The sequence below is a fragment of the Schistocerca cancellata genome, chromosome 3 (genome assembly GCF_023864275.1).
Source record: "Schistocerca cancellata isolate TAMUIC-IGC-003103 chromosome 3, iqSchCanc2.1, whole genome shotgun sequence".
Lineage (NCBI taxonomy): Eukaryota > Metazoa > Arthropoda > Insecta > Orthoptera > Acrididae > Schistocerca > Schistocerca cancellata.
In genome coordinates, this window is record NC_064628.1 from 208,619,349 (window position 1) to 208,646,338 (window position 26,990).

Here is a 26,990-nt window from a genome sequence, read left to right on the forward strand (position 1 = left end):
GCAGCTTTAAAATTAATTATTTTGAAAAAACCTTGCAAAGTTACTTTGGTATTTAAAGAGTCTACATCTACATCTACATTTACATTTATACTCCGCAAGCCACCCAACGGTGTGTGGCGGAGGGCACTTTACGTGCCACTGTCATTATCTCCCTTTCCTGTTCCAGTCGCGTATGGTTCGCGGGAAGAACGACTGTCTGAAAGCCTCTGTGCGCGCTCTAATCTCTCTAATTTTACATTCGTGATCTCCTCGGGAGGTATAAGTAGGGGGAAGCAATATATTCGATACCTCATCCAGAAACGCACCCTCTCGAAACCTGGCGAGCAAGCTACACCGCGATGCAGAGCGCCTCTCTTGCAGAGTCTGCCACTTGAGTTTGTTAAACATCTCCGTAACGCTATCACGGTTACCAAATAACCCTGTGACGAAACGCGCCGCTCTTCTTTGGATCTTCTCTATCTCCTCCGTCAACCCGATCTGGTACGGATCCCACACTGATGAGCAATACTCAAGTATAGGTCGAACGAGTGTTTTGTAAGCCACCTCCTTTGTTGATGGACTACATTTTCTAAGGACTCTCCCAATGAATCTCAACCTGGTACCCGCCTTACCAACAATTAATTTTATATGATCAGTTGGAAAAAGGTTCTCATAGTTGTTTGTGTAAATATCTGTGCATATCTGGATGCAAACTGAAATTTTAACATTCATTAATTTCTGAACCTTGTAAAATGTACTGTGATCATAAATATGCTTGTGTGTCTGTGAAATTATACATTCCTTTAAAATTATTGAGAGACAAACTTTTGTTTTGCTAAGTTAGAATGTTCTGTGTTGTTGTATATGTGTATTTTCTTTATTTTATTTGTAGCCTATACCATATTCTACTAATATGCAGATTATTTTAGTAGTGTTTGTCTGTTACTTGAACTGTATGTGTATGGAAAGAACATGCTTGAAGATATCTTGTGTAATGATGCAAAAGTAGGTTCCTTAAACCAGAGTGAAATTGAAAGTTGCTTTAGATGCCTTATTTTGAAAATATTTTGGAAGAATGGTATGAAGTTTCTTAGTGTATATACTGTATGTTTGTAATATGTATTTTTTTTGTCCCAACTAAATTTGGATGTATTAAATTATTTTTTTGCAGCCAACACCACTTAGGTGTTATAGATGTTTCCTTGAAGTATCCCTTACAGGAAACTTCAATGAAACATGGGGCATGTGTAACACCACAGCTCTTATGCTGTATGGATTTATTTATTTATTTTTTTTCCTTTATTTAATGTTACATTGTTGATCGTCTGTAAATGTGTTTGAATCGATAACATAAAATTGTGTACTCTTTTCTTTGTCTAACCTTTGATGTCATGATTTGATTCTATGCAAAGTAGTGTATCTGTAATTTAAAATTCTTTGTCCCATTTGGAGGGAACAAAACTTACTGTATATAATTGTAATTTTGTGTGAATAATTTTTTGTAGAGATGTTAATATGTGTAAATGTTTTGTTTTATTTAATGTATTTGGTTGCTGTTATGTAAATTGCTGATCCTCACTTAGGGCTCTTAGTTATTCTGTATGTAAAAGGTGTAGTGGTTCCCCTTGGGAACGGAACTGTGTAGCGCGCGCAAATTGTGGTTGGCCTAGGTGGAAAAGGTGGAACTGATAGTCATTCGGAGATGAGCTACGAGTCGGAGACGAGCTACGAGCCCGTGCACTGCCATGTAAAAGATGCATATTGTGCTGATTCCGAGGGAGGCTTTTCCTGCTTCTTTCCAAGGCCTCGGATGGATGGATAAATAGCTGGAACTATTCTGGAGTTTGTATCTATCATCGCCACCAAGAAATGACAGAGTCCAGCAATTCTGTCTGCGAATCCACCTACCAACATGCAGTTGCCACCACATTGCGCAATCATTGCAACGTTATACTTTAATGATGTACAGTGAAGGATCAGCTTAATGGACATGCTAATGTGCTGAAATATAAGGTAATTTGTATCTGAATTTATGTACGTACCTTGGATTTTCTCCTCATCATAACACCTCTCAGGTTCCTCTCCGTTTGAGCTAAAGTGATATCCGAGTGTCCTTACTAAAAGAAATTAAAGCCTAGAGTTTTGCTAATTAATGCCTCTTGAACTTAGTAAAAAGAAAGTTAAAGTTAATGTGGCAATAGAGTGAGTTAAAGTAAATGTTGTTTGCTGAAAATATTCCTATTAAAACTGCTTATTAAAGTGCTGTTGCCAACTTCAAAATTAAAAGTTCTTAAGACTGAGGCTTATAAAGTAAATGGTCACATTGTTGTCCGTGGTAAATTCTAAAAGGTGAGTCAGTTCTTGCAATTTGGTCAGTATTGTGTTTCGCTGTAGTAAAAGTGAGAAAGCTGCAGTTGTGAAATATTATATATTCAGGTTTGCTATGTGTTTGTGTATCTTGTGTATTAGAAGTGCATGTTAATAGTAATGTTATAAAGACCATTCACTTCATGTAAGCCTGAAAGTAATAGGGTGTTTCGGTATCTCTTATAATTCTGCAAATAGTTCTGCTGTTCTAACTGCTAGTTTCATTCTTAACGTAAACAAATGTATGTGTCAGAGTTCACTGCACTCCCGTGTAACAAAGTATAGGTTGTGTTTATCCACTAAAATTACTAATAAATATTTTCTTGAACGAGAACGTTAATCATCCTCTTGCCTAGTTAGGCTGGCGACCATTTTCTTTATCCATTAGACAGTGCAGATAGGCAAAATTCCGTTTGTTACTGTTCAAATATTTACGTAATTCTGACTTTCAGTTCCGATAAGCCACCTCCGTTTGGAACAACACGGTCAAACTAGCAAAATTCCTCTCAGAGGGTAACACTGTTCTGTTGCTTTATACCATTATTAATCCAACAAAATAATTCTGTTTTGCAAATTGCCTCCAGTTTTGAGGTTATGGTATAACAGTAGCAGTTAGGGAGTGTTATAGTTTCTCCTACTCATTTGCATTAACTTACATTTTTCTACATTAAGAGCTAGCTGCCATTCATCACACCAGCCATAAATTTTGTATCCTTGTACAGTCACTCAGCGACTACATCTTCCCACACACACACACACACACACACACACACACATATATATATATATATATATATATATATAGATGATTACAATTTCATAAAAATTGGATAATTTATTCTAGGGAAAGACTTTCAAAAATTGAGCAAGTTATTAACACGCTACTCCACCTGTTGCCCTCATGCAAGCATTCATTCAGCTTGGTACTAACTGACACAATTTTTGGATGTTTTCGTTAGGGATATTATGCCAAATTCTGTCGAATTGATGCCTTAGATCATCAAAATCCCGAGCTGGTTTAGGAGCCCCACCCATAATGTTCCAAACATTCTCAACTGGGGAGAGATCTGGCGAACATATTGGTCAAGATAGGATTTGTCAAGCACGAAGACAAGCCACAGAAACTCTCGCCATTTGTGGATGAGCATTATCTTGTTGAAAGTAACCCCAGGATGGCTTCGCATGAAGGCTACAAAACGGGGTGTAGAATATCGTCGACGCACCACTATGCTGTAAGAGTGTCGCGAATGACGTCCAAATGGGTCCTGCTATGAAAAGAAAGGACACCCCAGAGCATCACTCCTGGCTGTCGTGCCGAATGGAGGGCGACAGTCCGGTTGGTATTCCAACGATATCTGTGGCGTCTCCAGACACATCTTCGGCCTGGAATCTCATGGACGATTAGAATTGTCTCCAGTGATGAGTCACGTTTCGAACTGAGGATCGATGCCCATTGAATATCGTGTCCATATGCAACAATCTGTCTGATATGACCAGCTCAGCACCAAACGGCTAGAGGTTACGAGATCCATGATACAAAAATTCGGAGTATTGGAATTAAGGAACTAACAACGATACAGTTGATCAATGCCCAAAGCTAACTAAATGACGGATATTCTTGATGAGTTTTGTGTGGTAAAGGCCCATCCACAAGCAATGATCTGTGTGCACATATACCTGGGCAAATGTCTGTGCATACAATAGATCGCTACAAATGTAGTATTTTCATACGACTCAAGCTCCAATCTACTACCCGCCCGCCATCTGTTGGTGTAGAAATAAATTTCAATTGCAAGCGAGTACACTCTCGTACAGTAAGCTCAAAATTTATTTAACTTATTCGGAAACAGAGGTATTTCTATTATGGTCAGTGTTCACAATTTGTGTTGCTGAAAAAATGCAAACAAAATGTGAGTAAAGGCCCGTCCACACGCAACGATCTGTCTGCGCACATCACATCTGCGCAGACAGATCGTTGTGTGTGGACAGAAGATTTGCACCAACCTGAGGTGTGTGCAAACCTGGAAGTTGGAGGTTTGAGCGAAACCTCTCAAAACTGTGTGTTCAAACCACATCTGCGCAGACAAGTTGGAGCGTGTGGTCAGGAGATCGCCGCAAATCTGGCGCGAAACAGATGTTTGCGCAATCTAGTGTTTGCATTTGTGCACACAGGGCATTAAAATGGCTGATACTCGTCAGTGTTCTCGAGAGTTTCTAAGTGAATTCATTGAAACATATAGAAACCACCAATGTTTGTGGAAGATTAAAAGTAAAGAATATAGTGACCGAGACAAAAAGATAGCAGCATACAATGCTCTAATTGAAAAATTGCGGGCAGTTGACACCTCATCAAACAGAGAAACAGTAATAAAAAAAAAAATTCGTTGCGAACTGTTTACCGAAAAGAGTTATCCAAAGTTCAGAAATCTAGAAGATCTAGTGTAGGAGTTTTGTATGCTGGTACAAAAGTTTGCAACAGGTTGCTTCTATACGGTAGCGAACTGAAAATGTCTACTCAGAAACAAAGTAAACCATAGCTCATTGGCCATGTAGGTATATAATCGCTAATAGTATAGGCCTACTGTGTTTCAAACACGTCTACAACACCAAAAATATTATATGTAACTTGACAGACTGAATTTATTTGACTTGCCTTCGAGAACTCATCCTTCACGACAGCGTAAATAGCTTCACATGTGTTGGGTATTATTTCACTCAAAGCTTGTTTCGATATTGCAGATGAAAATTCCAAATCTGTGTAGCTCCTTCCTGTTGCTAGGAATCTTAATGTTACCGCCAGCTGTTCATGAGGAGAAATTGCCCTTCTCATACAAGTATTTTTTCTCATAATATGAGGGGTTACAAGCTTTAAGAGATAATTATAAGTTTCGACATCAATCCGCAAATAATTTCGACAGTCGTTAGGTTCGCCCTGCAATTCTCGCAGTAAATTTACATGAGAAAACTGCTTTCACTTTAGCAGCCACTGTCTACACCATTTTGACCGCTTTCTCTGTTTCCTACAGTTGGTCTGAATGTTTTTTACAACACAAGTTGACGTTTACGCGGAGCGTAGTCGCTTGCCACTGATATTTCTTTTTACACCAACAGATGGCGGACGAGTAGTAGATTAGGGTTTGTGTCGTGTGAACACACCACATTTGCAGCGATCTTTTGCATGTACAGACATCTGCGCCGATGTCTGCGCAGACAGATCGTTGCATGTGGACCGGGCTTAACAGAAAGATGAAAATGGTCTGCACAATGGCTGCTTAAGTTTTCGCAAACAAATTTAGCTCACGAGTTGCAGGGCGATCTCGACGAGTTGTGTAATTATTTGGGGATGGACTTAGAGGTGTGTAATTATTTTTTGACTTACATAATTAGTAATATGTAAAACTTGTATGAGGAGAGCAGTTTCACCACATGAGCGACTGGCGGTGACATTAAGATTTCCGCCAATAGTAGCTACAAGGATCTAAAATTTTGCTACTTCAGTTTAGAAACAAGCATTGAGTGGCATCATACCTTCCACACATCAAGTAATGCACTGTACCTCAATTCTGCTAAGTTACAGAAAAGATTTTCACAGTTTTACAGGTGTCTGAGACACAGAATGTTCTTAGACGTTATTTACATGGCCAGTGAGCTACACTTCAGTTTGTTTCTAAGTAAGATTTCCAGTTACCTTCCTTAAGTCTACCAGCAACTTTTGCACTCGACTATAAAATTCCCTTATGTATATCTGGAATGTTTACTCTTTTTATGAACCACATATTGTATTAAGAAGTATAAGAAATGTAATAATGACTGTATACCTGAAGGCGCTCTTCCGAGATCTTCCATTATCAGCTTAATACAACATTCTGAAAGCTATCTTCTTCAGAACTAATGGGGCCTACTTTTTTTTCTACACTGTCATAACTCACATTAAATTATGGCATACGACAGTACTGAGTGAATGTATGCTAGCATTCCCCCCAGCACTCGATTGAAAATATTTCGTTACTTTGCTAGCACTTCGCAGTAAGAATTGATATTTATTTTTTTTTAATGGACAGTTTTCCTTCTTGCCATCTGGTCAAACAGTCGTAATTTCTCTGTTAAAGAGTTATAAGTGGCTGCCTAATTATCCGTATCGCTGTATTTCCTGCTTTTAATTTTTCACAAACATTTATGGCTCATATGCATTTCGACAAATTCGGTAATGCACTCTTGAGAACGCTGACATGTATCTGGCATTTTAAAATTTACTATGCACACGTAGACGAGAAACATTTAACTGAACAAACAGCTGATTCAGACAAATTTTACCACTAGTTTTCCAGCGATCTCCAGTCCACATGCTCCAGCTTGTCTGTGCAGATGTAATTTGAACCTACAGATTTAAGTTCTACCCTGTGATGCAGTGCTATACACTGATGACGTAACACTCATCACGTGTTGTATCAACCTCGGAAATGTGCAACACACCATGGCAGTGGCAGTGAAGAGATGTACTACTTGGTTTGAGGCACATATACTGAAGAAGTATGATAGTAAAACTGAAGCTATTGTATTCAATCTGAATGCTCCCAGCCATGATAACAAAACAGCAAAATTATTAGGATTTCATATAGATCAAAAGCTCCACTAGTATACCCACACAGGGAAGTTATGTGGCAAATTGGCACGTGGCATCTATCTGCTGTACAAGCTGAGGAGCAGTGTCAGTAAAGAACTTCCGTTATATGCATATTTTGCGTTCTTCAGTTACCACTGAGTTATGGAGTACTATTATTGGGCAATTCTGTAGGCTCAAAATTAGTGTTTAAATGGCAAAAGAAAGCCATTAGGGGTGCAAAGCAGGACTTAGCCCATATGAATCATGTCGAGATTATTTCAGGAAACTAAATATAATGACAGTGTCTGGCCTGCATATTTACAACTGCCTTGTCTTCGTCAAAGAGAATCTGAGTAAATTCGACTTAAGCAGGACAGTTCATGACCGTAACATAAGAAGTGGACATACAATTAATATGCAATATGCTAATCTTGCAAAGAAGCATCTCAATTACAAATTTCTTGGTCCTGTCTACTTCAACAAATTACCTCAAAATGCCTACACAGTCTTTCATGATGGACTAAAAGTAAAGTAATTTACTCTGATCAAGAGTTCCTTGAGTATGTGACAAATGACACACTTTCCTTATGAGTATGAACAATAAATTAACTGCAAACTATACATATACCACACTGTGCAACTATTTTGTTACTGTTTCATTTACTTATTGTTAATTGTCTGTTTGATTACTTATTTGGTATTTACTGAACTATGGAGTTCATCTGAGTTGTAATTGATCTGTTACGAAACTTTTTGTTTTTATTGACATTTGCATAAATGTTTATTGTATCCATCTTTAATTATTGTACTGTAGATAATGACATTTGTCCAAGTTTATATTATTAATAATGTTATTGTTAGTGTGTATGCTCAAAGGTGCAATAAAACATTTGTATTTGTAAAAAAATTGTATTTATAAGCAATTTCGCTCAAACCTCGAACTCCGACTTTTGCGTACATCTCATATCTGCGCAAATCGTCTGTTCACAATATCGATCTGTCTGCGCAGTTTTGATGTGTGCAGACGTTTGCTGAAACAGACTATTTCGTGTGGATGGGCCTCAGAGATGCTTAGAATGAAGCATTTCAGAACATCGACTTTTATTTGCTGGCGAAAATACATACACACAAACACATCAGAGCAGCGTAGTTTGAGGCGCCATATCACGGATTGAGCGGCCCCTCACACACATTTGAACATTTTGAAAACATCAAACAATATTTATAAGGGAATAAATACTGCCTTTTTACTTAATCAATGTTTTTACATAGTAAATAAGGTCATAAACAACTGTACTTTTCTCTTTCAATAGATCTGACTTTTTCACATATTTCCTGAAAATTGCTTCATCAATTTATGTTCTTACTAGTGTATAGTATACATGTCAGCTGTGTTCTGTTACTGTAAAACGTATATGATTTTTGCTCTAAGGTATCTAGCCTGGCTTATGGGAGAACATTTGATGGAAAAAATATGCAAGTTGACGTAGAGATTTCCTCAAGTTGCCACAAAATAATAGAAAATTATTAATTACAGATTAAGATGATCTTAAAGCTCGAAACCACTATTGAAAATGAGTGAGGGCAGTGAAACCTCGACGTGACTCTGACAGCTTGTGTTACGCCCTCCTTGAAATGCAATGAAGAATGTTTTGACGACGTGTTGTGTCAGGTGCGAATTGACCACAAGGTGATTAAGATGAACTGAAAGTTAATTGGCACCTGTTTAGTGGCACCAACAGTGTTCACCCATAAGAAATACTCATCACAGTCTTATGTTAGACTGTGATACTCATTCCATTTGTATTCGATGTATCGAATCATTTGGTGTTTGTTTATATGTGAAGCTGATGAAAGAGGTTAGAAGTGTGACCGTGGGAGAAATTAAGTAAATAGCTTTGTGCTTTGGAAGGATTGGCATATATTTCCACCATATGCTTTAATATTGTGTTCAAGATAGACGGGAGGTAAATGATACGTTACAATTCTAGCGTATGTAGAACTAACTGCTCTCTGAACGAAAATCAAATTATACGGATGCAACAGCTACTCAACAAACTAAAGAAAAAAAGACATTACTCTTCATTTTAGATAGTTTAAGAACGTTTGCATTACGTGTTATTAGTGACCTTTTCGTGATAATTACTATTTTACAGGAATGTACTCTTGAACCTGATGTATGGAGTTAAATCTTGTACGCCCCACCAAATTAGGAATAATAAACAATTGATATCTGTGTTGCGACCCTCAAAGTACACAGGAACAGGCCGCAAAAAAATCATACTCCTTTGTTTATATTCAACACCTTTTATTTTCCGGCTGATGAATAAACAGCATCAAATCCAGAAACGTGCTACTTACAGAATAAATTTACTTGCGCAAGGTGTTTCATTTGAGGGATTGAAATACCTGAGTACTTATTAATGTGCGTTGAATTTTGGCTAGCCTAGTTTAGATCTCGAAGTTCTGTCTTACATTTATTTTGACGTCCAAAAATTGTGCACAGCAATGCTCGAAATTATTCCGTTCTTATACAATTTTTTTTATGCATTAGACTTGAATTGGGGACTTTGGAATCGTAGTTGATTTTGTATGTAACTATACATGATAACTAGATAAAGAAGAACTTGTTACCTACGATTTCTGGGTATAGTCTTAGTAAATCTTACAGTAGAAGTAATAATGACTGTGAAGAACAGGTATTTTTGTGGGTTGTTTCCTATAATTTGCCGCAAAAGCAAAGTGTCAAAACCTGACTAGAGATAAAGGCTTCGAACTGTGTAGATGATTCATTAGATTTTAATTTCTCGGTTGGAACACTCTGCAATATGTAAGTGTCGGATGCAACCATGAAGTCACTAAATAGACCGACGAACAAAATATTTCACTTCAGCAAAACACAAAATCCTCGAGAATGAACCGAGCAAAAAAATAAATAAATAAATAAATATGGAGTCAAATCTTTCTTTTGCCCTCAAAGGAAAGCAACGATACCAGGCACTTCCCTCTGCCTTTCCCCCACCCGTATCCCCCCCCCCCCCCTCTCTCTCTCTCTCTCTCTCTCTCTCTCTCTCTCTCTCTCTAAAAAACGGAAACACCAGTACTGAAACCCACTTAAAACATTGCTTGCTCTACAAGTAGAGACTTGGCTCAGTTTCATAACTTTTGGGTACGCATACGGCTGACACTTTGCACATCCTGCGAAGTGACCATATAACTGGAGAACTCTATTTTATACACCATCTTGTCGCCCATAGCATCAACCAACAAATGACTAGTAAACTTTGTTGTAACATACATAGATAGTACCAAACAAAACCCCCAAAAGAATAGCTTTCAAACCCTTAATAACATGATGAACTAACAATTTCAAAACTGAAAATAAATGGGTGGCCAGTAACTAATGAGACAGAAACAACATTCTGCCTAGGCAGTAAAATACAAATTCTCACAGCATCGAATAACACACAGCACTAAGGTCAATATCTCACTAACATCAGCCTAAAATAATTTAGAAACAAATACCACACACTAGAGTGTGCCACTGCTTATTCCAACACGCCCTTCACAAACACAATCCATTTCTAATATGTTGCGCCTCAGTGATGTCACACAACACAGTTAGGCCTACATCACGTGTCAGAGCAGACAGGTAGAACTGGACCCTTCCATTCCTGAATGCTCTATGTGAAAACTGAAAAGTATTTCTTGCAAATTTTGCAGAGTTGCTTGTTGTTGTATTCAATCTGAAGATTAGTTAGATGCAGCTCACCACACCATTCTTATCATGTGCAAACCACGTCATCTCTACATTCATTTGAACCTGCTTGCTGTATTTTTGCCTAGGTCTCCCCATACATTCTATTACAGAACTGAAAATTCGTTTATGCCTCAGGGTATGTCCTATCAACAAGTACCTTAGAGGTAACTTGTGCTGTAAATTTCTTCTTTCCTCATTTTGAGTAAGTACTTCCTTATTAGTTAATCAGTTCAGCAATCAGATCTTTGGCATCCTACTTTAGCACCACATTTCAAAAACAAGTAGGCTATTCCCTTTTTGTTGGAACTGCTTATTGGCCATGTTTCACTTCTGTACTAGGCCACATTCCATACAGAAACCTTCAGAAAATAATTCATAACATATAAATTAATTTGCTGAGTCAATGTTTTCCTTTATTCAGAAATGCTTTTCTTGCTGCTGTATATCTGAATTTTATATTATCTCTACTTTAACTAGTAGCAGTTATTTAGCTGTCCAAATGGCAAAGCTCTGTTGCTACTTTTAGTGTCTCATTTCCTGAACTAGTTCATCCAACATTTCCTGATTTAATTCCACAACATCCTATTACCATTTTTTCCCTTTTGTTGACATTTGTTGTCTAAAATATTTTCAAGACACTTTCCATTCCATTCAATTTATCTTCCAAGGCCTTTGTCATTTCTGACACCAAACCTAAAAGTTCTCATTTCTTCACCTTGAACTTGAATTCCCTTTCCAAATTTCTTCTTGGTTTCCTTCATTTCATGCCCAGTGTTTAGATTGAATAACAGCGGGCATACACTACACCGTATCGGCTCTAATGTCTCAAAATTTCTCATTGTCGTTATTTTGTGAGATGTGTATGGGAAAAGTTATATGTTGTCCTACTCTTCCCAGAAAATACACTTTCAGAATTTCATTAGTATGCCTCTCTGTGATGCACAATGCCTTTCCTGTAGCGTTGTCACTGGAATTTATTGAGCACCTCGGTAACACTCTTGTGCCAATTAAATGATCCTGTGATGGATCACTCTTCTTTGGCTCTTCTCTCTCTCTCTTTCATTAGTCCTATATACTAGAGGACCCAGAGTGATGAACAATATTCAAGAATCGGTCAAAGATGTGTTTTGTAAGCCACTTCTTTTCCAGCAATTTTTCATTAGGCTAATGGTGTATTTGTACAGTAGTGGATTTCTTCTGGTATGTATGCACAATATATTACACTTATCCATGTTCAGGGTTCACTACCTGTCCTGGCAGCATTCATCAATCCTCTGCAGATCCTTTCAATTCAGTACAGTTTTCTGGTGTTGCTACTTTCTTATAGATAACTACGTCACCTACAGACAGTCTTAAGGAGCTTCCATTGCTTACTACAAGATCATTTATATACATTCTTAACAATAAGGTCCCTATCACACTTCCTTTTGGTACTCCAGTAATTACCTCAACATCTGTCGAGTTTGTTTCACTAACAGCACCATGTTGAGTTCTATCTCAAACCCGGTCAAAAATCTGGTCCAATACTTGGTGAGCTCTTTTTTTTTTTTTTCACTAAATGGCAATGTTGGAATAGTGTCAAATGTTCCTGAAGTCGAGGAACATTGCATCAACCTGAGTTCCAATTTCTACAAGACTGTTTGTCTCGTAGAAGAACAGAGTTCCCCACTATCTCTGTTTGCAGAATCCATGTTGATTTCTATATAGGAGACTCTGGTTCTCAAAAAGCATTGTAATTCTACAACAGATTGACAAAATATAGGCCTATAATTAATGTGCATCTGTCCTATGACCCGTCTCGAAAAGGGGAATGACCTGCTCTTTTTTCCAGTCACTAGGTACCCTTCTTTGCTCCAAAAGCCTATGATAAACTGCTGTTAGAAGGGGAGCAGTTTCTTTTGCAAGATGTTTGTTGAATATAACATATATGTTATTTGGTTGTGATGCCTTTCCATTACTATGAAACTGTAGTTCCTTTTCTATTTCACAGTCATTCATCTCAGTATTTGCCATTACAGTGTTTATATGATGATGGACAGGAGGGACCACATTCTGATCATCTGTGGTGAAACAATTTCAGAAGATCAAATTCAGTATTTCGGACTTTTCACTGTCATTTCCTATTTTGGTGCCAGTATGATTTCTGGCTTATATCTTCCACTCTGCACCAAACCAGAGGAACTAGTTGCCTTCACCATATCAACCATCTGCCGAAGGAAAGTGAGGGTGAAGTCAGAACTCATGTGACAGGAGTCATTCATGCCAACGTGAGTCACTATTGGCAGCCAGTTGCACCCATTGCAGTCAGTAGCCAATGGCAGAGCGTTCACATCTCGTATGACAATGTTTTTCACTTATACCTTTTGACTCGGTCATTTCCAGACCGGGGTTCCTTACCTCAAATTGATACATTTGTCCTTTTCCATCATCCCTGAAAGTTTGTAAAGTCATCCACGAATCATCCTGTTTATCATAATCACTAGTTTAGGGAGTACACCATTAATCGAGTCAAACTTTGTTTTCCATAAGTTCTACTATAGAGGATAGTCTTCTGAAATGAGTAACAAGTCATTAACAGGCACACACAGCCAGGCAGGATACTTATATAAAGTATACTAAGAAAAGATATTGTCTAAAGCTAATGTACCCATACTAATGATTATGGCAATTAGTTCTAGATTGTTTAACGTATGTATAAAAAACATTAGGTGTAAAACAGGTGCTTTCACCAAAAAATGATCCTACTCCTTGTTTTGCGCTACTTGGGACCTTTTTTTAATCTAAAAAGTGCCAATTATGCACAACACTATCAGCTATTTATGCACTTGAAAATACAGAACCTATTTAAAATGAAGGTTGGAGTTAATGGGTACTTTGATACCTGAGTCTATATATTCTAATAAATTATAGGAGGAGTAGCTTGTAAAGCATTTTTACTTTGTGCTTGAATATCTGGAGATTTAAAGTTTCCTGTCTAATGTCTACTGTGCGTTTGTTATGGACTTTTGCACCAGAATACAAAACTCCATCACAAGCTCTAAATAGTGTATAAGGAAATAATTTTTTACTTTTGGTATTTTGGTTGTGGGTTGTATAATTCATATTAAATTTATTCTTGCTATTGATTAAATGTCATGAGGAGGAAAATTTATTGGTATCCAAGTGTCACAATTACTAAGTTCACGAAGAGATGTCTTATTTTCAACTTTATATAATAAACGTACTGAACTCTTCTGTAGAGTAAGTACTTTTATGATCTTAGCTGCCTTTCCCCTAAAATTGTCATAAGACAGATTGCGAATGCAAAGTGCAGAGAGTTTACAGTTTTGATTAATCTATCCATGAGCTGATTCCATCTCAGAATATTATGGATCTAGATGCCTAGGAAATTCAAAGAGTCCTGAAATTTCATAAAATCATCATCGAATAATCCTGTATACCATAATAACTAGTTTTGGGATTACACCATTAATCTGTTCACACTTTATTTTCTATAAATTCTACTGTAGAAGATAGCCTTCTGGGACGAGGAACAAGTCATTAACAGGCACACACAGCATGGCAGGAAGATCATAATATTGTTCCTTGTATAAAGCATCATGTGAATGTTGAGATTAGGGACCATAGAATAGAAAATGGGTTATAACGGTTCAACTATGCCCATACATCCTTATACATGTTTGTCATTTTCATTTATTTCAAACTGCATAATGTGAGTTTTCTAGGTTTAAAGAGTTAAGTTGTAGCCTGTGAACCTTTTGTAAACTTGTTCCATTATAATCTGGACTGTGACTATTAAGGATTTGTTTGGGCCCATTATTAGGATACTTGCATCATCAGCAAATATCACAGATTTTGAAGAGTTCTCCAGATTCTTTGGAACATCATTTAGTTAATTCAAAAACAATTATAAGCAAAACATTGAATCTTTTGGGACATTGTAATTAATGTTTCTCCAATCTGAACATAGTCTTATTCCTGTGTTCTGTGATATAGTTATATAATCTACAAAACTGAAGTCCCTGGCAGGGTCAGAAAAATACCAATAAGGTAATTTTTCATATTTAGTCCTGCCAGAACTAAGCCAAATGTCGTACTTTTATGTCTGTTGAAAGCAAAATTACAATTGACCAAATTTTTATCAGACTGTGTGATGATAATGAGTTTGCAATATAAACATAGGCTACAGTGACCATGAAACTCAGCTTTTATCAGTTGAGCTAAACATTCACAGAAATTGGAGGCCACAGATACAAATTATTGAAAAGAATTAATTCACCAATGAAAACATTAGACTTTTAATCTTGTTCCATTGAGGAAAACATGGGAGGAAGTCTTCAGGGAAACTGAAATAAATAAAATGTTTGACAACTTCCACAATGTGTGTCTGTGTTATTTTGATATAACGTTCCTCAAGAAAAAGTTATGGGTGTGGGAGATATTCTGCTGGTGGCTGTTGAATGTGCTGGGTGCAACCAATTGCAAATTGTAGCTTATGTTGGAATGAATGACACTTGCTGCTTGAGTTCAGAACCCAAACCCAAAATAACCATAAGAGGTGCAACAGGAAAGGCAGGTAATGAATTCAAAATTAAAATTTTCCCAGCCTATGTGCAAAGAACCTAAGAAGTTTTAGTGTTACGTAAGTGTAGAAGTGCATCAAATTCATCTATTTAGTTACTCAGTGACGTTACTGGTACCAAAATGGAAAATGACAGGAGGCTGACGTACTGAATTAAGTTTTTTGAAATGGTTCCATTGAGGAAGATCACAATATTGTTCCTTGTTTCAATCATCATGTGAATGTTGAAGTGGCAGATATTGAGATAAGGAACCCCAGAATGGAAAATGGACTATAACTGCTCAACAGTCGAAAGGCAATTGGATCAAATGAGATACCTACGAGGCTGTACAGAGGTTATAGAAAAACACTGAGTCCTTATTTAGCTGTAGTTGCATTTTTCACTGGTGCACTGAAGAGTACGTAGTGATTCGGAAAAAATTTGTTTCTTTCTCATTTTCAAGGAGGACTGTGGACAAATGCACATAATTATAGGCACATATTGCATGCCAGTCTGTTGCTGTTTTATGGAACTTTGTTTTTGCTCACTCATTATGAGGTTTTTGGGGAATTAAAATCTGCTCTACGAAAATGAACTAGATTCTGCAAATAAGAGATCTTGCAAAGCTCAACTCGCTCTATTTTTCTGAGATCTGGCATCTAGGTTGGTGCCATGTACTTTGACTTGAGGAAGGCAGTCAGTACAGTTAAATATTGTTCTTTATTGAACAAAATAGGAGGTTACCAAGTATCAAGCCAGATTTGTAACTGGATTCAAGACTACTTTGCCGATAGAACTCAACATGTTTTTCATTACTGAGAAAAATCGACAAATATAATATCAAGAGTACATGAAGGAGGTGTGTTAGAGCCTTTATTACATATATAGCTGCATGAGTTGTATTGTAATGATGCAATTGCCTGTATGAAAGTAGCAAAGCCAGGAGACAGTAGTGTATTGCAGGAAGATCTTCAAAGGCTCAATGACTGGTGCAGGGACTGGCAGTTGACCCCAAAAGCAATAAATAAAATGCAATCGTGCATTCATAGATAATAAATTCACTATCATTCATTCACATTGTTGGCAACAAACTACTAGAAACAGTTATAGTCAAATAATGGAAAATCCAGGATGGAATAATGAGAGAACTGTGTAATAAATAGGGGTAATCATGTGGTGCAATGTAAGATGCAATGATGACTTAAAACAAATTGTAAGAAATGCTGCTATCTTTCTGAGATTAATTGGGAGAATCTTAAGGAGATGCAGATCAATTACAGAAAAGGGAACTTACAAAAGCTTTTCTGATTCTTGATTCTCGTTTGTCAGTCTGGATCCTGTACAGGGTGGAATAAAAGAAGAGATGCAGTGAAGAACCATGTGTTTTGTCACTTATTAATTTTGTCAGAGGATGAGTGTTACAGAGATACTTAACAAACTCCAGTGGCTGATTTGTGCATCATGGAGTGATTTTGTTAATGTTTTGAGAGTTTATGTTCCAGGAAGAGTTGGCAACGTATTACTTCCTCCCATGTCTCGCAAAATGTCCATGGCAAAGTAGAGCTCATATGGAGGTTTATTGACAGTCTTTCTGCCTACAGGCCTTTCAGGAATGAAATTAAGAATGGGGAAGAAGTGATACTATATATACTTTTCACCACAGACTGTAAAGTGTTTTGGAAGGAGATGTAGATCTGTTTTATGGGATGAGTGGAAGGCTTGAACCAGAAGCTTTGAAGGTTCTTGATTAGCTAGACTGCAACTTCCTAGAATTGTCCCATAGGGATGAGAACTGTAGGATATACCCCCCCCCCCCCCCCAAATGAGTCAGATGTGCTCTAAACATCAGAGGAGGCAGTTATTAAGTAGCTGACCATGTGTTGGATGCAGACAAGAGGTTTTAAAGGTTACTCTCCATCTAGTTCAGATGACATTGGCAGGAGATCCAAAATTATCAGTGTAAGAGCCAAAGGAATGCCCCCTACAGGCAAAAGTATTAAAATCCCACTGATTAACTGCTAAAGCATTTGCAATAAAATGCCAGAGTTTGAAGTGCTCCTAAAGAGTCAATGGAAATCACCTAATACAAGGTACAGTAAGCTGATTAAAACTCAAAATTGATAGCAGTGAGATTTTGACAAGTTGAAACTGCATGTGAGAGTGTTTGTGAAAGATGCAGTATCAAGTGTAAGCATAAACTTATTTGGATCCTTCTATGAACACCAGACTTGTACCTAAATATAACTGAAAATTTTAGAGAAATCTTCATTTAATGGTACCTAAATTCCACAATCCTACCATCATCACTTGTGGAGACCCTAATCATTTAACAGCTAGTTGGGAAAATTACAATTTTGTAAGTGGTGGGCATAAAAAGACGTCATGTTAAACTTTAATAAATGGCTGCTCTGAGAACTACCTAGAACAGATTGCTCAGAAGCCCACTCTTGATGGAAATATGTTAGATCGAGTGACAACAAAGGGAGGTGACCTCTTTGAGAACATTCACATTGAAACTGGTATCAGTGACTATAAAGCAGTTGCAGCAACAATTATTTTTTTGTGTTTTGATGCTTCTGATTAGTTTGATGTGGCCTGCTAGGTTTCCTCTCGTGTGCCAACTCTTGGTGTGAGAGTAGCACTTATACACAATGTCCTCAGTTGTTTGTTGGATATATTCCAATCTCAGTCTTCCTCTATTGTTTTTACCTTCTGGTACTCCCTCTATTACTATGTAAGTTGTACATTGATGTCTTAACATATATCCTAAAATGCAGTCCCTTCTTCTTGTCAGCATTCTTTACTTGTTTCTTTCCTTGCTGACTCTGCTGAGGACCATGTCATTTATTACCTTATTGGTCCATCTATGTTTCAACAACATTTTACAGCACTAGATGCCAAACCCTTCAAATCTCTTCTTTTCCTGTGTTCCTGCAGCCGACAGTTCACTTTCATACCATGCTGTGCTCCAAACAAAAATTCTCAGAAATTTTGCTCCCAAATTAAGGCTGATGTTCGAGACTAATAGACATCTTTGCCTGTGTTTAGTCTGCTTTCTATGCCGTCCTTGCTTTGTTTATCATGTTTTATTTTGCTTCCAAGGTAGCAAAATTCCATAACTTCATCCACTTCCTGGTCAGCAATTTTGATGATAAATTTATTGCTGATCTCATTTCAGCTACTCCTCATTAGTTCTGTCTTTCTCTGGTTTACACTCAATCCGTATTCTGTATTCATTAGACTTTTCATTCCATTCAACAGGTGCTGTAATCCTCTTCACTTTCACTGAGGCTACCAATATCTTCAGCAAATCTTATTGTTGATATCCTTTCAATCTGAATGTAAAATCTGTTTCTGTACTTTTATTTCTGTCATTACTTCTTCAGTGTAATGACTGAACAATAGTGACAACAGATTGAAGCCCTTCTTACACCTCTTTCAGTGTGAACACTTCATTCTTGATATTCCAATTTATTGTTCTCCCTTGGTTTTGTATTTATTGTATAGCTTAATATACTTTTCTGAGAAATTTGAACATTTTGCACCATTTTACTTTGTCAAATGGTTTTTATAGGTTGACAAATCCTATGATGGTGCCTTGGTATTTCTTAAGTCTTGCTTCCATTATCAAGCACAGTGCCAAAGCTGCCTCCTCTGGTGCCTTTACCTTTCTGAAAGCCAAACTGATCATCGTCTAACGTATGCTCAGTTTCCTTTTTTATTCTTCTGTCAGTTATTCTTGTCAGCAGTTTTGACACATGAGCTGTTAAGTTGATTGTATGGTACTCATCTTCCTGATGACTTTATTAGTCGATAAACGACTGTCATCTGCAAACAACCTAAGGCGACTGCTCAGATTGTCTCCCAAATTGTTTATTTAGATAAGGAACAGCAAAGGGCCTATAACTCTACCTTGGGGAACGCCAGAAATCACTTCTGTTTACTCGATGACTTTCTGTCAGTATGAACTGTTACCTCTCTGACAGGAAATCACATAACTGAGACAATATTCCATAAGAACGCAATTTCACTACAAGCTGCTTGTGTGGTACAGTGTCAAAAGCCTTCCGGAAATCCAGAAATATGGAATCGATCTGAAATCACTTGTCAATAGTACTGAACACTTCATGCGAGTAAAGAGCTAGCTATGTTTCACAAGAACAATGTTTTCTAATCTGTGGTGACTGTGTGTTAATAGACTGTTCTCTTCGAGGTAATTCGTGATGTTTGAACACAATATATGTTCCAAAATCCTGCTGTGTATCAACATTAATGTATGTAATTCAGTGGATTACTCCTACTACCTTTCTTGAATGTTAGAGTGACCTGTGCAACTTTCCAGTTTTTGGGTATGAATCAGTTGTCAAGTGAATGGTTGTATATGATTGTTAAGAATGAAGCTATTGTGTCAACATACTCTGAAAGGAACCTAACAGGTATACAGTCTGGACAAGAAGACTTGCGTTTGTTAAGTGATTAAAGTTGCTACACTACTCCGAGGATTTCTGTTCTACATTGCTCATGTTGGCAGCTGTTCTTGATTTGAATTCTGGAATATTTACTTTATCTTCTTTGGTTGAGGAATTTCAGAATGCTGTGTTTAGTAACTCTGCTTTGGCAGCACTGTCGTCAATAGTATTTCCATTGCTATTGTGCAGAGAAGGCATTGATTGTGTCTTGCTGCTAGGATTCTTTACGTTCAACCAAAATCTCTTGGGATGTTCTACCATGTTTTGAGACAAAGTTTTGTCGTCGAAACTAATATAAGCATCTCACATTGAAGTCAGCACTGAACTTCGAGCTTCTGTAAAATATTGCAAGTCTTGTTGGAGATTTTGTGTCTGTTTAAATTTGGCATGTTTTTTTTTAAATTTTTTTTCTCCTCCCCCCCCCCCCCCCCCCCAGTGTTCTGACCCGTTTTGTGTACCAAGGAGGATCGGCTCCATCGTTTGTTAATTTATTTGGTATAAATCTCTCAATTGCTGCTAATACTATTTCTTTGAACTGAAACCACATCTGGTCTACACTTACATTATTAATTTGGATGGAGTGGAGATTGTCTCTCAGGAAGGTGTCAAGTGAAATGCTTTTTTGAATAGGAATATTTTTCGTTTATGTTTGAAGGATTTGGGGGTTACAGTATTCAGTCTTGCTACGACAACCCTGTGTTCACTAACCCCCGTCCCCCTGTGGGTCATCCTTTTCTGCACTGATGATGATAATGGACGTGTTTGCTTGGTTGCACCTGATATCCAGCACGGTAGCCAGTCTGTTGTGGTGGGGGCACCATGTACCCTGTTGGTTGTAGCCCCCTGACCACACAGGGATTGCTCTGCTGATGCCTGTGCTGTTAACTGCCCACATATGCCAAGGAGTAGATGCCTGTCACACTGGGACATTGGGACTCCCGGCAATGGCCATCCTGCCAGGTGGCCTTTGCTGCCTGTGGGTGGCACCTGTGGGAGGGCCCCTGGTCGAAGTGGGTGGCATCAGGGCGAATGACACGCAATGAAGTGTACCACGTCATCTCTTGCTGGTGATCACACACCAGCAGTCTCTAAGCATTCCAAGTCTCAGTACAATGCAAGGAAGTATGACCCTAAATCATTCCCCTCCATGGCTACGCCATGAGAGGAACGCCAGGCTAAGGATGGCAGTGAACCTTATGCGCCCCTGTACCTCGTATCTACAAGAGCTGATGGGGACTCTTTTGTTTCAATGAAGCCTCACTCTTTTGTTGAGCATTTAGAGGACAGGTTTGGGGAGGTGGATGGCTTGTCCAAAATGTGGTCAGGGTTAGTCTTGATAAAAATGGCATCCTCTGTCCAGTTACGGGCATTACTCGCTTGTGACACGCTGGGGGATGTTTCCGTTAGCATCATACCACGTAAAAGCTTATATATGGTCCAGGGTATTATATTCCACAGGGACCTCCTTTTCCAGTCTGACAAAGAGCTGCAGGCCAACTTAGAGCGCCAAGGTGTTCATTTTATCTGGCGTGTCCATAGGGGTCTGAGGGATAATCGGTACCTTGGTGGTCGCTGGAAGTCACTGAGGCAATTAAAGAGTGTTGGCGAGCTCTACAGCGACATAAGCGGCACACTTTCCTAGAGCACCTAATAGCCATTAAATGGCTCCGTGCCCATGTTCACCAGCTTATCAAAAGGCGGAAACAGTAGTGTTGAGAGAGGTATGTCTCGACCATTGGGTGCCACACGTCACCTTCCCAAGTCTGGATGAAGATCAGACGTGTTTTTGGGTACCAGACGCCAACAGGTGTCCCTGGCATTACCATCGATGGCGTGTTATCTACCGAGGCAAACACAATTGCCGCGCACTTTGCTGAGCACTATGCACGATCCCTGGATGGAAGGGAAAGTCCTCTTGTTCACTACAAGCTGCAGTGAACCCTATAATGCCCCATTAACAGAATGGAAGCTCCTCAGTTCCCTTGCACGTTGCCACGTCACAGCTCCTGGGCCAGATCGGATCCGCAGTCAGATGCTTAAACATTTCTAGTCTGACTACAAGTGACATCTCCTCGTAATCTTCAACTGGATCTGGTCTGATGACATCTTTCCATTGCATAGCGGGAGAGCAGCATCATACCAGTGCTCAAATCTGGCAAAAACCCGCTTGGGGCCTTCAGCCTCACCAACGTTCTTTGTAAGCCGCGTGGACTACTGGCTCCATGTCGGAGCGGTTTCCGCCAGGGTCACTCTACCACTGATAAACTTGTGTCCCTTGAGTCTGCCATCCGAACAGCCTCTTCCAGATGCCAACATCTTGTTGCATCTTTTTTTATTTATTAAAAGCATATGACACCACCTGATGACATCACATCCTTGCCACATTATACGAGTGGGGTCTCCAAGGCTCGCTCCCAATTTTTATCAAAAATTTCCTGTCGCTTCGTACTTTCTGTGTCCAAGTTGGTGCCTCCCATATTTCACCCCATATGCAGGAGAATGATGTCCCGCATGGCTCTGTATTGAATGTATCTCTATATTTAGTGGCCATTAACATTCTAGCAGCAGCTGTAGGGCCATCTGTCGCACCGTCTCTGTATGCAGACGACTTGCTGAGTGGAACCTACAGGGAGCCATCCACAATGTGCAGTCATGGGCTCTAGCCCATGGTTTCCAGTATTTGTCCCCAAAGTCGTGCATTATGCACTTCTGTGGTGTCGTACCGTTCGTCCGGAACCAGAACTTTACCTTAATGATGATCCACTCACTGCAGTGGAGACATAGCTATTCTTAGGACTGGTTTTCAATGCCCGATTGACTTGGCTTCCTCAAATTCGTCAGCTTAAGTGGAAGTGCTGGTAGCACCTCAGTGTCCTCCACTTTCTGAGCAACACCAACTAGGGTGCTGATCGCTCTATGCTGCTGCAGCTCTACAGAGCTCTTGTTCAATCCCGTCTTGACTATGGGAGTTGTGGTTTATGGTTTGGCGGCACCCTCAGAGTTGCATTTATTCGACCCAGCACACCACTGTGGCGTTCAACTAGCGACGGGAGCTTTTAGGATGCATCCGGTGACCAGCTTCCTGGTGGAGGCTGGGGTCTCTCCATTGAAGGTTAGGCATGCACAACTGCTCGCCAGTTATGTTGCACACATTTGTAGTTCTCCTGCGCATCCGAATTACCGTCTCCAGCTCCCACCCACGGCGGTTCATCTCCCGCATCAGCGGCCCAGGTCAGGGCTTCCAATTGCAATTTTCTTCTGATCCCTTCTATCCGAACTGGCTCCTTGCCTTTACCACCTATACTTGAGGTCCATTCACGTACACTTCCATTGTGTACACTCAGACCGCGGCTTCGCTGGACCTGTCACATGGCCCTAAGGACTCAGCTAACCCCGCGGCTCTCCGCTGTCTCTTCCTGTCAATTCTTGACATGTACTGAGGCCGTGAAGTGGTTTTTCACCTATGTCTCGATGGCTGATGGTCACGTTGGCTTTGTGTGTGTCCATGTAGGACATATTGAACAGCATTCCTTGCCCAATGGCTGCAGTATTTTCAATGCAGAACTGGTAGCTATGTCTCATGCTCTTGAGCACATCCGTTCATGCCCTGCGGAGTTGTTTCTTCTCTGTACTGTCTCCTTGAGTAGCCTACAAGCTATCGACCAGTGTTACCCTCATCATCCTTTGGTAGCGACCATCCAGGAGTCCGTTTATGCTCTGGAACAGTCTAGTTGTTCAGTGATGTTTGTCTGGACCCCTGGTCACTTTGGAATCCCAGACAATGAACTTGCTGACAGGCTTGCCAAACAGGCTACGCAGAAACTGCTTATGGAGATCGGCTTCTCTGAATCTGACCTGCATTCTGTCTTACACCACAAGGTTTTTTGGCTTTGGGAAACAGAATGGTATAACAGTACGCACAACAAACTGTGTGTCATTAAGGAGACTATGAATGTGTGGAAGTCTTGCATGCTGGCCTCTCACAGGGAATCAGTTGTCCTCTGCCGGCTCCGCATTGGCCATACATGGGTAATGCATGATTACCTCCTCCGTCGCATGGACCCACCTCAGTGTCGCTATGGATTACAAATGAAAGGCATCCATCTCTTGCTGGACTGCCCACTTTTAGCCACTCTGCAGCGGACTTAACTTTCCCAGCACCCTTCGTTGGTGTTGGGCGACAGTGCCTCAACAGCAGCTTTAGTTTTATGTTTTATTATTGAAGATGGGTTTTATCATTTGATCTAAGATTTCGCACATGTCCTTTGTCCCTCTGTGTCCTCCACCCTAGCACTTTTAGGGTAGAGGTTTTAATGTGTTGCAGAATGGCTGGCTTCTCCTTTTTATTCTCGTGGCCGGCCAGCCACTGTAATCTGCTTTCTTGTTTTTCTCTCTTCTAACCGTTTCTTGAGTCTCTCTGTTGTTTTCTTGTCCTCTTTTGTTCCTTTTAGTTTTTGTTGCCTTTCATTCGTTCTTTTGGTTTTTCCTTTCTTTCCGTTTTGTGTTGTATGTCTCGTTTGTTTTATTCTCCCCCTTGTGGCATTGTGTTATTCGGAACAAGGGACCGATGACAAGCAGTTTGGTCCCTTCTCCCCTCTATTAATCCAATGAACCAACCAATCCTTGTATCCGTTTAGATGCTCGTTATTAACACAGGATTATTTGTTGCTAAGAGGTCAAGTGTATTTTCACAACTGTTTACTATTCGCATGGGCTCAAGAACTAACTGCTCGAAATAATTTTCAGAGAATGCATTTAGCACAATTTTGGATGATGTTTTATGTGTACCTCCCGAATTAAACATGTATTTTTGCCAACGTATTGAGGGTAAATTAAAGTCACCACCTACTGTAACCATATGAGTCAGGTATGTGTTTGAAATCAAACTCAAGTTTTCATTGAATCTTTCAGCAACTGTATCATCTGAATTGGGAGGTCAGTAAAGGATCCAATTATTATTTTTTTTCTGGTTGCCAACAATGACCTCTGCCCATACTAACTCACAGAACTATCTCCTTCAATTTCATGACCAGATAAACTACTAGTAACAGCAACAAACACGCCACTGCCAACCATGTTTAGCATATCCTTTGGAACACCGTTAGATTCTTCGTAAAAATTTTGGCTGAACTTATCCCTGGCATTATCCAGTTTTCAGTGCCTGTAACGATTTGAGCATCAGTGCTTTCTGTTAGCGCTTGAAGCTCTGGTACTTTCCCAACACAGCTACAACAATTTACAACTGTTGTACTGATGGTTCCTGTATCTATGTTCTTCCTGTGTTTGGCCTACACCCTTTGTGACTGAAGCCCTTCTTGTGTTTTCTCGAGACCCTCTGACCTAAAAAACTGCCCAGTCCATGCCACACAGCCCCTGCCACCTGTGTAGCTGCCTCCTGCGCACAGTGGACACGTGACGTATTCAACCCAACCACCCTTTGTCGCAAGTTGAGGAATCTGCAGCCTACATGGTTGCAGAACCGTCTGAGCCTCTGATTCAGATCCTACACTCAGCTCTGTACCAGAGGTCTGCAATCAGTCCTGTCGACTATGCTGCAAATGGTCAGCTCAGCTTTCATCTTGTGGGCAAGACTGGCATCTTTACCACTTCTGTTAGTTGCTCAAAACCAGAGAGAATCTTTTCTGATCCAAAGTGATGCACACATTGGTACTGACTGACCTGCAGTTGGTTGTACCCTGTGCTCTTCATGGCATCCAGGAGGGCCCCTTCCACATCTGGAATGAGTCCACCCGGTATACACACTGAGTGCACATTGGTTTTCTTTCCCTTCTTGGCAGCCATGTCCCTAAGGAGCCCCATAATGCTCCTAACATTGGAGCACTAAACTATCAATAATCCCACCCTCTGTGATTGTCCAGATCTTGCAGGCTGAGAGGTTTCCTCTGAAACAGGACAGGCGACAGCATCTGGCTCAGCGACAGTGTCGGCCACAGACAGCACCTGGAACCTGTTTGTCAGACAATCTGGGGAGGCCTTACATGTGGCTGCCTGGGAAGTCTTTTGCCGCCTGCTACGCCCTGGGGTGACCTCCCATGCGACCACAGGCGAGGGGTCAACCTCAGTGTGAGCAGTAACTGGGCTGGCCACCGGTGAGGACCGATCGGAGGACTTGGACATGCTGGACGTCCGTTTGATCCTCATAGCTGGCCCTGCAACAGTGGTGCCCATCCACTACAGCCTCAAGTCATGTAAGCGAAGCCATCACAGCCTGAAGCTGAGAGCGATGTGTCACAACTTGGCTCGCATCCGCACACAACAATCGCAGTCCCTATCCATACTGAAGACCGTGGAAAACTGAACTATGCAGATAAATGGACTATCGGCATGTGCTACCCAACTCTACTATAGAAAACAAGGGAACTGTGTCTAATAAATTAAATTAATACACAGAGATTTTAAAAACCTAACTACCGAAGCACTCAGGTGAGGTTAAATAATTTGCCCCTGATTAGGAACTTGTAATATGTCACAAAATCAGTTTACTTTCTGACACAAATGGATATGTGAGAACTGTGGCTATTAGATCTTAAATGAACATGCAGAAACTCAAGAAATTAAACTATTAGAACACACAGATAATATTATAAAATTGCTCCTAGTTAGGAATTAATAAAAGTGACAAAATCAGTTACTTCGGTTACTTCCCTGTTGCTGCTTGTGTCTCGGCCGGCTTTTGCTGCCTGATTGACTGGCTGATCAATGCCAACAAGTGGTCACTAGCTTTCAAAACAAACGACTATCAACTTGCACTACAGAAATCTACTGTAGACCCTGACGAAAATGCAGGAACCGTGTCTAATAAATTAGATTTATACGCAGAGGTTCAAAAACCTAACTACCAAAGTACTCAGCTGAAACTAAATAATTCGCCCCTGATTAGGAAGCTGTAATATGTCACAGAATCGGTTTACTTTCCGATGCAAACTAAAACGCGATAATTGTGGCTATTAGATCTTAAACAAACATGCCCTTGGTCAAAGTGACGAGGAAGGAGACTGTAGGCTTGGAGTCATTGGGGCATTAGGAAAAGTAGTGTTCAATAGCAGTAACACATCGATGTTAGGGATGTTACTGTAGAGAGAGTGGTACCAATAGTGACAACCAGGGTGTCACGTGGTGAAGGAACAAGAACTGTTGTGAGTTGATGATGGAAATATAGGATAGTAGACTATGGGTTGATGACGTTGGTCCACAACAGTAAAGATTCTCTTAGTGGTGGATACAGTAAC

General features: G+C 39.8%; 1 protein-coding gene across 1 annotated transcript in view; it reads left to right on the plus strand.

The window, feature by feature from the left end:
• Window positions 1–8,755: 8,755 nt before the first annotated feature.
• The window catches only part of LOC126174827 (uncharacterized), a 120,355-nt gene continuing 102,120 nt past the window's right edge, over window positions 8,756–26,990 (plus strand). Inside the window, exon 1 of the mRNA XM_049921206.1 lies at window positions 8,756–8,916. The gene's annotated coding sequence lies outside the window, so the exon portion shown is untranslated. The remainder of the gene's footprint in view (window positions 8,917–26,990) is intronic.